This window comes from Rhipicephalus microplus, chromosome 4 (genome assembly GCF_043290135.1).
Source record: "Rhipicephalus microplus isolate Deutch F79 chromosome 4, USDA_Rmic, whole genome shotgun sequence".
Classification (NCBI taxonomy): Eukaryota; Metazoa; Arthropoda; class Arachnida; order Ixodida; family Ixodidae; genus Rhipicephalus; species Rhipicephalus microplus.
This window is the reverse complement of record NC_134703.1, coordinates 177,427,949-177,441,225: the sequence shown is the minus strand read 5'-3', so window position 1 is coordinate 177,441,225 and position 13,277 is coordinate 177,427,949.

The following is a 13,277-nucleotide window of genomic DNA, read 5'->3' as shown; positions in this document are numbered from 1 at the left end:
TAGCACGGTTGGCTGTTAACCAAAAGGTTGGAGGTTCGAACCCTCCCTAGAGCGGTGTGTTTCTTTTTTCTTTGCGCTGATAGCTTTGGAGAAACGTTCTGCGGGTGGTGAGAGTGGAGCACGGCTTTCTCCGTGACGCAATTGGCTAGCGCGTTCGGCCGTTAACCAAAAGGTTGGAGGTTCGAGCCCTCCGGAGAATGGTGTGTCTTTTTTTTTCTTGGCGCTGATAGCTATGAAGAAATGTTCTGACCATGGTGAGAGTGGAGCATGACTGTCTCCGTGACGCAATTGGCTAGCGCGATCGGCTGTTAACCGAAAGGCTGGAGGTTCGAGCCCTTCCGGGAACGGTGTGTCGTTTTTTTATTTGCGCTTATAGCTTTGGAGAAATGTTCTGACCGTGGTGAGTGATGAGCACGACTGTCTCCGTGGCACTATTGGTTAGCGCGATCGGCTGTTAACCGAAAGGTTGAAGGTTCGAGCCCTCCCGGGAACGGTGTGTCGTTTTTTTTTCATTTGCGCTGGTAGCTTTGGAGAAATGTTCTGACTGTGGTGAGAGTAGAGCACGACTACCTCCTTGGCGCAATTGGCTAGCGCGTTCAGCTGTTAACCAAAAGGTTGGAAGTTCGAGCCCTCCCGAGAGCAGTGTGTCTCTTTTTTCTTTGCGCTGACAGCTATGAAGAAATGTTCTGACGGTGGTGAGATTGGAGCACGACTGTTTCCTTGGAAAAATTGGCTAGCGCGGTCAATTCTTAACTGAAAGGTTCAAGGTTCGAGCCCTCCCGGGAGCAGTGTGTCCTTTTTTTTATTTGCGCTGATAGCTTTGCAGAAATGTTCTGACTGTGGTGAAAGTAGAGCACGACGACCTCTTTGGCGCAATTGGCTAGCGTGTTCAGCTGTTAACCAAAATGTTGGAGGTTCGAGCCCTCCCGAGAGCAGTGTGTCTCTTTTTTTGTGCTCACAGCTATGGAGAAATGTTCTGACGGTGGTGAGAGTGGAACACGACTATCTCCGTGACGCCATTGCCTAGCGCGTTCGGCTGTTAACCAAAAGTTTGGAGGTTCGAGCCACAGGAGAGCGGTGTCTCTTTTTTTTCTTTGCGCTGATAGCTTTGGAGAAATGTTCTGACGGTGGTGAGAGTGGAGCACGACTGTTTCCTTGGAAGAATTGGCTAGCGCGATCAACGGTTAACTGAAAGATTGGAGCTTCGAGCCGTCCCGGGAGCAGTGTGTCGCTTTTTTTCTTTGCGCTGATAGCTTTGTAGAAATGTTCTGACCGTGATGAGAGATGAGGACGAATGGCTCCGTGGCGCAATTGGCTGGCGCGATCAGCTGTTAAACAAAAGGTTGGAGGTTCGAGCCCTCCCATGAGTGGTGTGTTGCTTTTTTTCTTCGCGCTGATAGCTTTGGAGAAATGTTCTGACGGTGGTGAGAGTGGAGCGCGACTATCTCCGTGGCGCAATTGGCTAGCGCGATCGGCTGGTAACCAAAAGGTTGGAGGTTCGAGCCCTCCCAAGAGTGGTGTGTCTCTTTTTTTCTTTGCGCTGATAGCTTTGGAGAAATGTTCTGAGGGTGGTGAGAGTTGAACACGACTGTCTACGTGGCGCATTTGGCTAGCACGATCGGCTGTTAACCAAAAAGTTTGGAGGTTCGAGACCTGTCTAGAGTGGTGTGTCACTTTTTTTTCTTTGCGCTGATACCTTTGGAGAAATGTTCTGACCATGGTGAGAGTGGAGCATGACCGTCTCCGTGACGCAATTGGCTAGCGCGATCGGCTGTTAACCGAAAGGCTGGAGGTTCGAGCCCTTCCGGGAACGGTGTGTCGTTTTTTTATTTGCGCTTATAGCTTTGGAGAAATGTTCTGACCGTGGTGAGTGATGAGCACGACTGTCTCCGTGGCACTATTGGTTAGCGCGATCGGCTGTTAACCGAAAGGTTGAAGGTACGAGCCCTCCCGGGAACGGTGTGTCGTTTTTTTTTTTCATTTGCGCTGGTAGCTTTGGAGAAATGTTCTGACTGTGGTGAGAGTAGAGCACGACTACCTCCTTGGCGCAATTGGCTAGCGCGTTCAGCTGTTAACCAAAAGGTTGGAAGTTCGAGCCCTCCCTAGAGCAGTGTGTCTCTTTTTTCTTTGCGCTGACAGCTATGAAGAAATGTTCTGACGGTGGTGAGATTGGAGCACGACTGTTTCCTTGAAAAAATTGGCTAGCGCGGTCAATTCTTAACTGAAAGGTTCAAGGTTCGGGCCCTCCCGGGAGCAGTGTGTCGTTTTTTTATTTGCGCTGATAGCTTTGCAGAAATGTTCTGACTGTGGTGAAAGTAGAGCACGACGACCTCTTTGGCGCAATTGGCTAGCGTGTTCAGCTGTTAACCAAAATGTTGGAGGTTCGAGCCCTCCCGAGAGCAGTGTGTTTTTTTTTTGTGCTCACAGCTATGGAGAAATGTTCTGACGGTGGTGAGAGTGGAACACGACTATCTCCGTGACGCAATTGCCTAGCGCGTTCAGCTGTTAACCAAAAGTTTGGAGGTTCGAGCCACAGGAGAGCGGTGTCTCTTTTTTTCTTTGCGCTGATAGCTTTGGAGAAATGTTCTGACGGTGGTGAGAGTGGAGCACGACTGTTTCCTTGGAAGAATTGGCTAGCGCGATCAACGGTTAACTGAAAGATTGGAGCTTCGAGGCGTCCCGGGAGCAGTGTGTCGCTTTTTTTCTTTGCGCTGATAGCTTTGTAGAAATGTTCTGACCGTGATGAGAGATGAGGACGAATGGCTCCGTGGCGCAATTGGCTGGCGCGATCAGCTGTTAAACAAAAGGTTGGAGGTTCGAGCCCTCCCATGAGTGGTGTGTTGCTTTTTTTCTTCGCGCTGATAGCTTTGGAGAAATGTTCTGACGGTGGTGAGAGTGGAGCGCGACTATCTCCGTGGCGCAATTGGCTAGCGCGATCGGCTGGTAACCAAAAGGTTGGAGGTTCGAGCCCTCCCAAGAGTGGTGTGTCTCTTTTTTTCTTTGCGCTGATAGCTTTGGAGAAATGTTCTGAGGGTGGTGAGAGTTGAACACGACTATCTCCGTGACGCAATTGGCTAGCGCGTTAAGTTGTTAACCAAAAGGTTGGAGGTTCGAGCCCTCCCGAAAGCGGTGTGTCTCTTTTTTCTTTGCGCTGACAGCTATGGAGAAATGTTGTGACGGTGGTGAGAGTCGAGAACGACTGTCTACGTGGCGCATTTGGCTAGCACGATCGGCTGTTACCAAAAGTTTGGAGGTTCGAGCCCTCCCGAGAGCGGTGTGTCTCTTTTTTTCTTTGCGCTGATAGCTTTGGAGAAACGTTCTGAGGGTGGTGAGAGTGGAACACGACTCTCTCCATGACGCAATTGGCTAGCGCGTTCGGCTGTTAACCAAAAGGTTGGAGGTTTGAGCCCTCCGGAGAGCGGTGTGTCTCTTTTTTTCTTTGTGCTGATAGCTTTGGAGGGATAATCTGACGGTGGTAAGAGTGGAGCACGACTGTCTCCTTGCGCAATTGGCTAGCGCGATCGGCTGTTAAACAAAAGGTTGGAGGTTCGAGCTCTCCCGGGAGCGGTGTGTCGCTTTTTTTCTTTGCGCTGATACCTTTGAGGACTGTTATGACCGTGGTGAGAATAGAGCACGACTATCTCCGGGGCGCAAATGGCTAGCACGTTCAGCTGTTAACCAAAAGCTTGGAGGTTCGGGCCCTCCCGAGAGCGGTGTGTCTCTTTTCTTCTTTGCGCTGATAGCTTTGTAGAAGTGTTCTGACCGTGATGAGAGATGAGCACGAATGGCTCCGTGGCGCAATTGGCTGGCGCGATCAGCTGTTAAACAAAAGGTTGGTGGTTCGAGCCCTCCCAAGAGTGGTGTGTCCCTTTTTTTCTTTGCGCTGATAGCTTTGGAGAAATGTTCTGAGGGTGGTGAGAGTTGAACACGACTATCTCCGTGACACAATTGGCTAGCGCGTTAAGCTGTTAACCAAAAGGTTGGAGGTTCGAGCCCTCCCGAAAGCGGTGTGTCTCTTTTTTCTTTGCGCTGACAGCTATGAAGAAATGTTCTGACGGTGGTGAGAGTAGACAACGACTGTCTACGTGGCGCATTTGGCTAGCACGATCGGCTGTTAACCAAAAGTTTGGAGGTTCGATCCCTGCCATGAGTGAAGTGTCGCTCTTTTTTCTTTGCGCTGATACCTTTGGAGAAATGTTCTGACCATGGTGAGAGTGGAGCATGACTGCCTCCGTGACGCAATTTGCTAGCGCGATCGGCTGTTAACCGAAAAATTGGTGGTTCGAGCCCTCAGGAGAGCGGTGTGTCTCTTTTTTTTCTTTGCGCTGGTAGCTTTGGAGAAATGTTCTGACTGTGGGGAGAGTAGAGCACAACTATCTCCTTGGCGCAATTGGCTAGAGCGTTCAGCTGTTAACCAAAAGGTTATAGGTTCGAGCCCTCCCGAGAGCGGCGTGTCTCTTTTTTCTTTGCGCTGACAGCTGTGGAGAAATGTTCTGACGGTGGTGACAGTAGAGCACGACTGTCTACGTGGCGCGATTGGCTAGCACGATCGGCTGTTAACCAAAAGGTTGGAGGTTCTAGCCCTCCCTAGAGCGGTGTGTCTCTTTTTTTCTTTGCGCTGATAGCTTTGTATAAATGTTCTGACGGTGGTGAGATTGGAGCACGACTGTCTCCGTGGCGCAATTGGCTAGCACGGTTGGCTGTTAACCAAAAGGTTGGAGGTTCGAACCCTCCCTAGAGCGGTGTGTTTCTTTTTTCTTTGCGCTGATAGCTTTGGAGAAACGTTCTGCGGGTGGTGAGAGTGGAGCACGACTTTCTCCGTGACGCAATTGGCTAGCGCGTTCGGCCGTTAACCAAAAGGTTGGAGGTTCGAGCCCTCCGGAGAATGGTGTGTCTTTTTTTTTCTTGGCGCTGATAGCTTTCGAGGAGTATTCTGATGGGGGTGAGAGTGGAGCACGACTGTTTCCGTGGCAGATTTGGCTAGCGCAATCAACTGTTAACTGAAAGGTTGGAGGTTAGAGCCCTCCCGGGAGCAGTGTGTCACTTTTTTTCTTTGCGCTGATAGCTTTGGAGAAATGTTCTGACGGTGGTGAGAGTAGAGCACGTTTGTCTCCTTGGCGCAATTGGCTAGCGCGTTCAGTAGTTAACCAAAAGGTTGGAGGTACGAGCCCTCCCGAAAGCGGTGTGTCTATTTTTTCTTTGCACTGACAGCTATGAAGAAATGTTCTGACGGTGGTGAGAGTAGAGCACGACTGTCTACGTGGCGCAATTGGCTAGCACGATCGGCTGTTAACGAAAAGTTTGGAGGTTCGAGCCCTGCCTAGAGTGGTGTGTCGCTTTTTTTTCTTTGCGCTGATACCTTTGGAGAAATGTTCTGACCATGGTGAGAGTGGAGCATGACTGTCTCCGTGACGCAATTGGCTAGAGCGATCGGCTGTTAAACGAAAGGTTGGAGGTTCGAGCCCTCCCGGGAACGGTGTGTCGTTTTTTTATTTGCGCTTATAGCTTTGGAGAAATGTTCTGACCGTGGTGAGTGATGAGCACGACTGTCTCCGTGGCGCTATTGGTTAGCGCGATCGGCTGTTAACCGAATGGTTGGAGGTTCAAGCCCTCGCGGGAACGGTGTGTCGTTTTTTTTTATTTGCGCTGGTAGTTTTGGAGAAATGTTCTGACTGTGGTGAGAGTAGAGCACGACTATCTCCTTGGCGCAATTGGCTAGCGCGTTCAGCTGTGAACCAAAAGGTTATAGGTTCGAGCCCTCCCGAGAGCGGCGTGTCTCTTTTTTTCTTTGCGCTGATAGCTTTGGAGAAATGTTCTGATCGTGGTGAGTGATGAGCACAACTGTCTCCGTGGCGCAATTGGCCAGCGCGTTCGGCTGTGAACCAAAACGTTGGAGGTTCGAGCCCTCCCATGAGCGGTGTATCGCTTTTTTTCTTTGCGCTGATAGATTTGGAGATATGTTCTGATGGTGGTGAGTGTTGAGCACGAATATCTCCGTGGCGCAATCGGCTAGCACGTCCGGCTGTTAACCAAAACGTTGGAGGTTCGAGCCCTCCCAAGAGCGGTGTGTCTCTTTTTTTTCTTCACGCTGATAGCTTTGGAGAAATGTTCTGACCGTGGTGACAGTGGAGCACGACTGTCTCCGTGGCGCTATTGGTTAGCGCGATCGGCTGTTAACCGAAAGGTTGGAGGTTCGAGCCCTCCCGGGAACGGTGTGTCGTTTTTTTTATTTGCGCTGGTAGCTTTGGAGAAATGTTCTGACGGTGGTGAGAGTAGAGCACGTTTATCTCCTTGGCGCAATTGGCTAGCGCGTTCAGCAGTTAACCAAAAAGTTGGAGGTTCGAGCCCTCCCGAGAGCGGTGTGTCTCTTTTTTCTTTGCGCTGACAGCTATGGAGAAATGTTCTGATGGTGTTGAGAGTAGAGCACGACTGTCTACGTGGCGCATTTGGCTAGCACGATCGGCTGTTAACCAAAAAGTTTGGAGGTTCGAGCCCTGCCTAGAGTGGTGTGTCGCTTTTCTTTCTTTGCGCTGATACCTTTAGAGAAATGTTCTGACCATGGTGAGAGTGAAGCATGACTGTCTCCGTGACGCAATTGGCTAGCGCGATCGGCTGTTAACCGAAAGGCTGGAGGTTGGAGCCCTCCCGAGAGCAGTGTGTCTCTTTTTTCTTTGCGCTGACAGCTATGAAGAAATGTTCTGACGGTGGTGAGAGTGGAACACGACTATCTCCGTGACGGAATTGCCTAGCGCGTTCGGCTGTTAACCAAAAAATTGGAGGTTCGAGCCCTCAGGAGAGCGGTGTGTCTCTTTTTTTTTCTTTGCGCTGATAGCTTTGAAGAAATGTTCTGACGGTGGTGAGATTGGAGCACGACTGTTTCCTTGGAAAAATTGGCTAGCGCGGTCAATTGTTAACTGAAAGGTTCAAGGTTCGAGCCCTCCCGGGATCAGTGTGTCGCTTTTTTTCTTTGCGGTGATAGCTTTGGAGAAATGTTCTGACGGTGGTGAGAGTAGAGCACGACTACCTCCTTGGCGCAATTGGCTAGCGTGTTCAGCTGTTAAACAAAACGTTGGAGGTTCGAGCCCTCCCGAGAGCGGTGTGTCTCTTTTTTTCTTCGCGCTCATAGCTTTGAAGAAATGTTCTGACCGTGGTGACAGTGGAGCACGACTGTCTCCGTGGCGCTAATGGCTAGCGCGATCGGCTGTTAACCGAAAGTTTGGAGGTTCGAGCCCTCCCGGGAGCAGTGTGTCGTTTTTTTTTATTTGCGCTGATAGCTTTGCAGAAATGTTCTGACCGTGGTGAAAGTAGAGCACGACTACCTCCTTGGCGCAATTGGCTAGCGTGTTCAGCTGTTAACCAAAATTTTGGAGGTTCGAGCCCTCCCGAGAGCAGTGTGTCTCTTTTTTTGTGCTCCCAGCTATGGAGAAATGTTCTGACGGTGGTGAGAGTGGAACACGACTATCTCCGTGACGCAATTGCCTAGCGCGTTCGGCTGTTAACCAAAAGTTTGGAGGTTCGAGCCCTCCGGAGAGTGGTGTCTCTTTTTTTTCTTTGCGCTGATAGCTTTGGAGAAATTTTCTGACGGTGGTGAGAGTGGAGCACGACTGTTTCCTTGGAAGAATTGGCTAGCACGATCAACGGTTAACTGAAATATTGGAGCTTCGAGCCCTCCCGGGAGCAGTGTGTCGCTTTTTTTCTTTGCGCTGATAGCTTTGTAGAAATGTTCTGACGGTGGTGAGAGTGGAGCACGACTATCTCCGTGGCGCAATTGGCTAGCGCGATCGGCTGGTAACCAAAACTTTGGAGGTTCGAGCCCTGCCATGAGAGATGTGTCGCTTTTTTTCTTTGCGCTGATACCTTTGGAGAAATGTTCTGACCATAGTGAGAGTGGAGCATGACTGTCTCCGTGACGCAATTGGCTAGCGCGATCGGCGGTTAACCGAAAGGTTGAAGGTTCGAGCCCTGCCGGGAACGGTGTGTCGTTCTTTTTTCGCACTGATTGCTTTGGAGAAATGTTCTGACGGTGGTGAGAGTGGAGCACGACTGTATGCAAGGCAGAATTGGCTAGCGCGATCAACTGTTAACTGAAAGGTTGGAGGTTCGAGCCCTCCCGGGAGCAGTGTGTCGCTTTTTTTCTTTGCGCTGATAGCTTTGGAGAAATGTTCTGACGGTGGTGAGAGTAGAGCATGACTACCTTCTTGGCGCATTTGGCTAGCGCGTTCAGCTGTTATCCAAAGGGTTGGAGGTTCGAGCCCTCCCGAGAGCAGTGTGTCTCTTTGTTCTTTGCGTTGACAGCTATGGAGAAATGTTCAGACGGTGGTGAGAGTGAAACACGACTATCTCCGTGACGCAATAGGCTAGCGCGTTCGCCTGTTAACAAAATTTTAGAGGTTCGAGCCCTCCAGAGAGCGGTGTGTCTCTTTTTTTTCTTTGCGCTGATAGCTTTGGAGAAATGTTCTGACGGTGGTGAGAGTGGAGCACGACTATCTCCGTGGCGCAATTGGCTAGCGCGATCGGCTGGTAACCAAAAGTTTGGAGCTTCGAGCCCTCCCAAGAGCGGTGTGTCTCTTTTTTTCTTTGCGCTGATAGCTTTGGAGAAATGTTCTGAGGGTGGTGAGAGTGGAACACGACTATCTCCGTGACGCAATTGGCTAGCGCGTTAAGCTGTTAACCAAAAGGTTGGAGGTTCGAGCCCTCCCGAGAGCGGTGCGTCTCTTTTTCCTTTGCGCTGACAGCTATGGAGAAATGTTCTGACGGTGGTGAGAGTAGAGCACGACTGTCTACGTGGCGCATTTGGCTAGCACGATCGGCTGTTAACCAAAAGTTTGGAGGTTCGAGCCCTGCCATGAGTGATGTGTCGCTTTTTTTTCTTTGCGCTGATACCTTTGGAGAAATGTTCTGACCATAGTGAGAGTGGAGCATGACTGTCTCCATGACGCAATTGGCTAGCGCGATCGGCGGTGAACCGAAAGGTTGAAGGTTCGAGCCCTGCCGGGAACGGTGTGTCGTTCTTTTTTCGCGCTGATAGCTTTGGAGAAATGTTCTGACGGTGGTGAGAGTGGAGCACGACTGTATGCATGGCAGAATTGGCTAGCGCGATCAACTGTTAACTGAAAGGTTGGAGGTTCGAGCCCTCCCAGGAGCAGTGTGTCGCTTTTTTTCTTTGCGCTGATAGCTTTGGAGAAATGTTCTGACGGTGGTGAGAGTAGAGCACGACTACCTCCTTGGCGCAATTGGCTCGCGCGTTCAGCTGTTAACCAAAGGGTTGGACGTTCGAGCCCTCCCGAGAGCAGTGTGTCTCTTTGTTCTTTGCGCTGACAGCTATGGAGAAATGTTCTGACGGTGGTGAGAATGGAACACGACTATCTTCGTGACGCAAGTGGCTAGCGCATTCGGCTGTTAACCAAAATTTTAGAGGTTCGAGCCTTCCGGAGAGCGGTGTGTCTCTTTTTTTCTTTGCGCTGATAGCTTTGGAGAAATGTTCTGACGGTGGTGAGAGTGGAGCACGACTGTTTCCTTGGAAGAATTGGCTAGCGCGATCAACGGTTAACTGAAAGGTTGGAGGTTCGAGCCCTCCCAGGAGCACTGTGTCGCTTTTTTTCTTTGCGCTGATAGCTTTGTAGAAACGTTCTGACCGTGGTGAGAGATGAGCACGACTGTCTCCGTGGCGCAATTGGATAGCGCGATCAGCTGTTAACCAAAAGGTCGGAGGTTCGAGCCCTCCCATGAGTGGTGTGTTGCTTCATTCTTTGCGCTGATAGCTTTGGAGAAATGTTCTGGCGGTGGTGAGAGTGGAGCACGACTATCTCCGTGGCGCAATCGGCTAGCGCGATCAGCTGTTAACCAAAAGGTTGGAGGTTCAAGCCCTCCCGAGAGCGGTGTGTCTCTTTTTTTCTTTGCGCTGATAGCTTTGTAGAAAGTTTCTGACGGTGGTGAGAGTGGAGCACGAATATCTCTATGGCGCAATTGGCCAGCGCGTTCGGCTGTGAACCAAAACGTTGGAGGTTCGAGCCCTCCCATGAGCGGTGTGTCGCTTTTTTTGTTTGCGCTGATAGATTTGGAGATATGTTTGATGGTGGTGAGTGTTGAGCACGAATATCTCCGTGGCGCAATCGGCTAGCACGTTCGGCTGTTAACCAAAACGTTGGTGGTTCGAGCCCTCCCAAGAGCGGTGTGTCTCTTTCTTTTCTTCACGCTGATAGCTTTGGAGAAATGTTCTGACCATAGTGAGAGTCAAGCATGACTGTCTCCATGACGCAATTGGCTAGCGCGATCGGCTGTTAACCGAAAGGCTGGAGGTTGGAGCCCTCCCGAGAGCAGTGTGTCTCTTTTTTCTTTGCGCTGACAGCTATGAAGAAATGTTCTGACGGTGGTGAGAGTGGAACACGACTATCTCCGAGACGGAATTGCCTAGCGCGTTCGGCTGGTAACCAAAAGGTTGGAGGTTCGAGCCCTCCCAAGAGCGGTGTGTCTCTTTTTTTCTTTGCGCTGATAGCTTTGGAGAAATGTTCTGACGGTGGTGAGAGTGGAGCACGACTGTTTCCTTGGAAGAATTGGCTAGCGCGATCAACGGTTAACTGAAAGGTTGGAGGTTCGAGCCCTCCCAGGAGCACTGTGTCGCTTTTTTTCTTTGCGCTGATAGCTTTGTAGAAACGTTCTGACCGTGGTGAGAGATGAGCACGACTGTCTCCGTGGCGCAATTGGATAGCGCGATCAGCTGTTAACCAAAAGGTCGGAGGTTCGAGCCCTCCCATGAGTGGTGTGTTGCTTCATTCTTTGCGCTGATAGCTTTGGAGAAATGTTCTGATGGTGTTGAGAGTGGAGCACGACTATCTCCGTGGCGCAATCGGCTAGCGCGATCAGCTGTTAACCAAAAGGTTGGAGGTTCAAGCCCTCCCGAGAGCGGTGTGTCTCTTTTTTTCTTTGCGCTGATAGCTTTGTAGAAAGTTTCTGACGGTGGTGAGAGTGGAGCACGAATATCTCTATGGCGCAATTGGCCAGCGCGTTCGGCTGTGAACCAAAACGTTGGAGGTTCGAGCCCTCCCGAGAGCGGTGTGTCTCTTTTTTCTTTGCGCTGACAGCTATGCAGAAATGTTCTGATGGTGTTGAGAGTAGAGCACGACTGTCTACGTGGCGCATTTGGCTAGCACTATCGGCTGTTAACCAAAAAGTTTGGAGGTTCGAGCCCTGCCTAGAGTGGTGTGTCGCTTTTTTTTCTTTGCGCTGATACCTTTGGAGAAATGTTCTGACCATGGTGAGAGTGGAGCATGACTGTCTCCGTGACGCAATTGGCTAGCGCGATCGGCTGTTAACCGAAAGGCTGGAGGTTGGAGCCCTCCCGAGAGCAGTGTGTCTCTTTTTTCTTTGCGCTGACAGCTATGAAGAAATGTTCTGACGGTGGTGAGAGTGGAACACGACTATCTCCGTGAAGGAATTGCCTAGCGCGTTCGGTTGTTAACCAAAAAATTGGAGGTTCGAGCCCTCAGGAGAGCGGTGTGTCTCTTTTTTTTCTTTGCGCTGATAGCTTTGGAGAAATGTTCTGACGGTGGTGAGATTGGAGCACGACTGTTTCCTTGGAAAAATTGGCTAGCGCGGTCAATTGTTAACTGAAAGGTTCAAGGTTCGAGCCCTCCCGGGATCAGTGTGTCGCTTTTTTTCTTTGCGGTGATAGCTTTGGAGAAATGTTCTGACGGTGGTGAGAGTAGAGCACGACTACCTCCTTGGCGCAATTGGCTAGCGTGTTCAGCTGTTAAGCAAAACGTTGGAGGTTCGAGCCCTCCCGAGAGCGGTGTGTCTCTTTTTTTCTTCGCGCTCATAGTTTTGAAGAAATGTTCTGACCGTGGTGACAGTGGAGCACGACTGTCTCCTTGGCGCTAATGGCTAGCGCGATCGGCTGTTAACCGAAAGTTTGGAGGTTCGAGCCCACCCGGGAGCAGTGTGTCGTTTTTTTATTTGCGCTGATAGCTTTGCAGAAATGTTCTGACCGTGGTGAAAGTAGAGCACGACTACCTCCTTGGCGCAATTGGCTAGCGTGTTCAGCTGTTAACCAAAATGTTGGAGGTTCGAGCCCTCCCGAGAGCAGTGTGTCTCTTTTTTGTGCTCACAGCTATGGAGAAATGTTCTGATGGTGGTGAGAGTGGAACACGACTATCTCCGTGACGCAATTGCCTAGCGCGTTCGGCTGTTAACCAAAAGTTTGGAGGTTCGAGCTCTCCGGAGAGTGGTGTCTCTTTTTTTTCTTTGCGCTGATAGCTTTGGAGAAATGTTCTGACGGTGGTGAGAGTGGAGCACGACTGTTTCCTTGGAAGAATTGGCTAGCGCGATCAACGGTTAACTGAAAGATTGGAGCTTCGAGCCGTCCCGGGAGCAGTGTGTCGCTTTTTTTCTTTGCGCTGATAGCTTTGTAGAAATGTTCTGACCGTGATGAGAGATGAGAACGAATGGCTCCGTGGCGCAATTGGCTGGCGCGATCAGCTGTTAAACAAAAGGTTGGAGGTTCGAGCCCTCCCATGAGTGGTGTGTTGCTTTTTTTCTTCGCGCTGATAGCTTTGGAGAAATGTTCTGACGGTGGTGAGAGTGGAGCGCGACTATCTCCGTGGCGCAATTGGCTAGCGCGATCGGCTGGTAACCAAAAGGTTGGAGGTTCGAGCCCTCCCAAGAGTGGTGTGTCTCTTTTTTTCTTTGCGCTGATAGCTTTGGAGAAATGTTCTGAGGGTGGTGAGAGTTGAACACGACTATCTCCGTGACGCAATTGGCTAGCGCGTTAAGTTGTTAACCAAAAGGTTGGAGGTTCGAGCCCTCCCGAAAGCGGTGTGTCTCTTTTTTCTTTGCGCTGACAGCTATGGAGAAATGTTGTGACGGTGGTGAGAGTCGAGAACGACTGTCTACGTGGCGCATTTGGCTAGCACGATCGGCTGTTACCAAAAGTTTGGAGGTTCGAGCCCTCCCGAGAGCGGTGTGTCTCTTTTTTTCTTTGCGCTGATAGCTTTGGAGAAACGTTCTGAGGGTGGTGAGAGTGGAACACGACTCTCTCCATGACGCAATTGGCTAGCGCGTTCGGCTGTTAACCAAAAGGTTGGAGGTTTGAGCCCTCCGGAGAGCGGTGTGTCTCTTTTTTTCTTTGTGCTGATAGCATTGGAGGGATAATCTGACGGTGGTAAGAGTGGAGCACGACTGTCTCCTTGCGCAATTGGCTAGCGCGATCGGCTGTTAAACAAAAGGTTGGAGGTTCGAGCTCTCCCGGGAGCGGTGTGTCGCTTTTTTTCTTTGCGCTGATA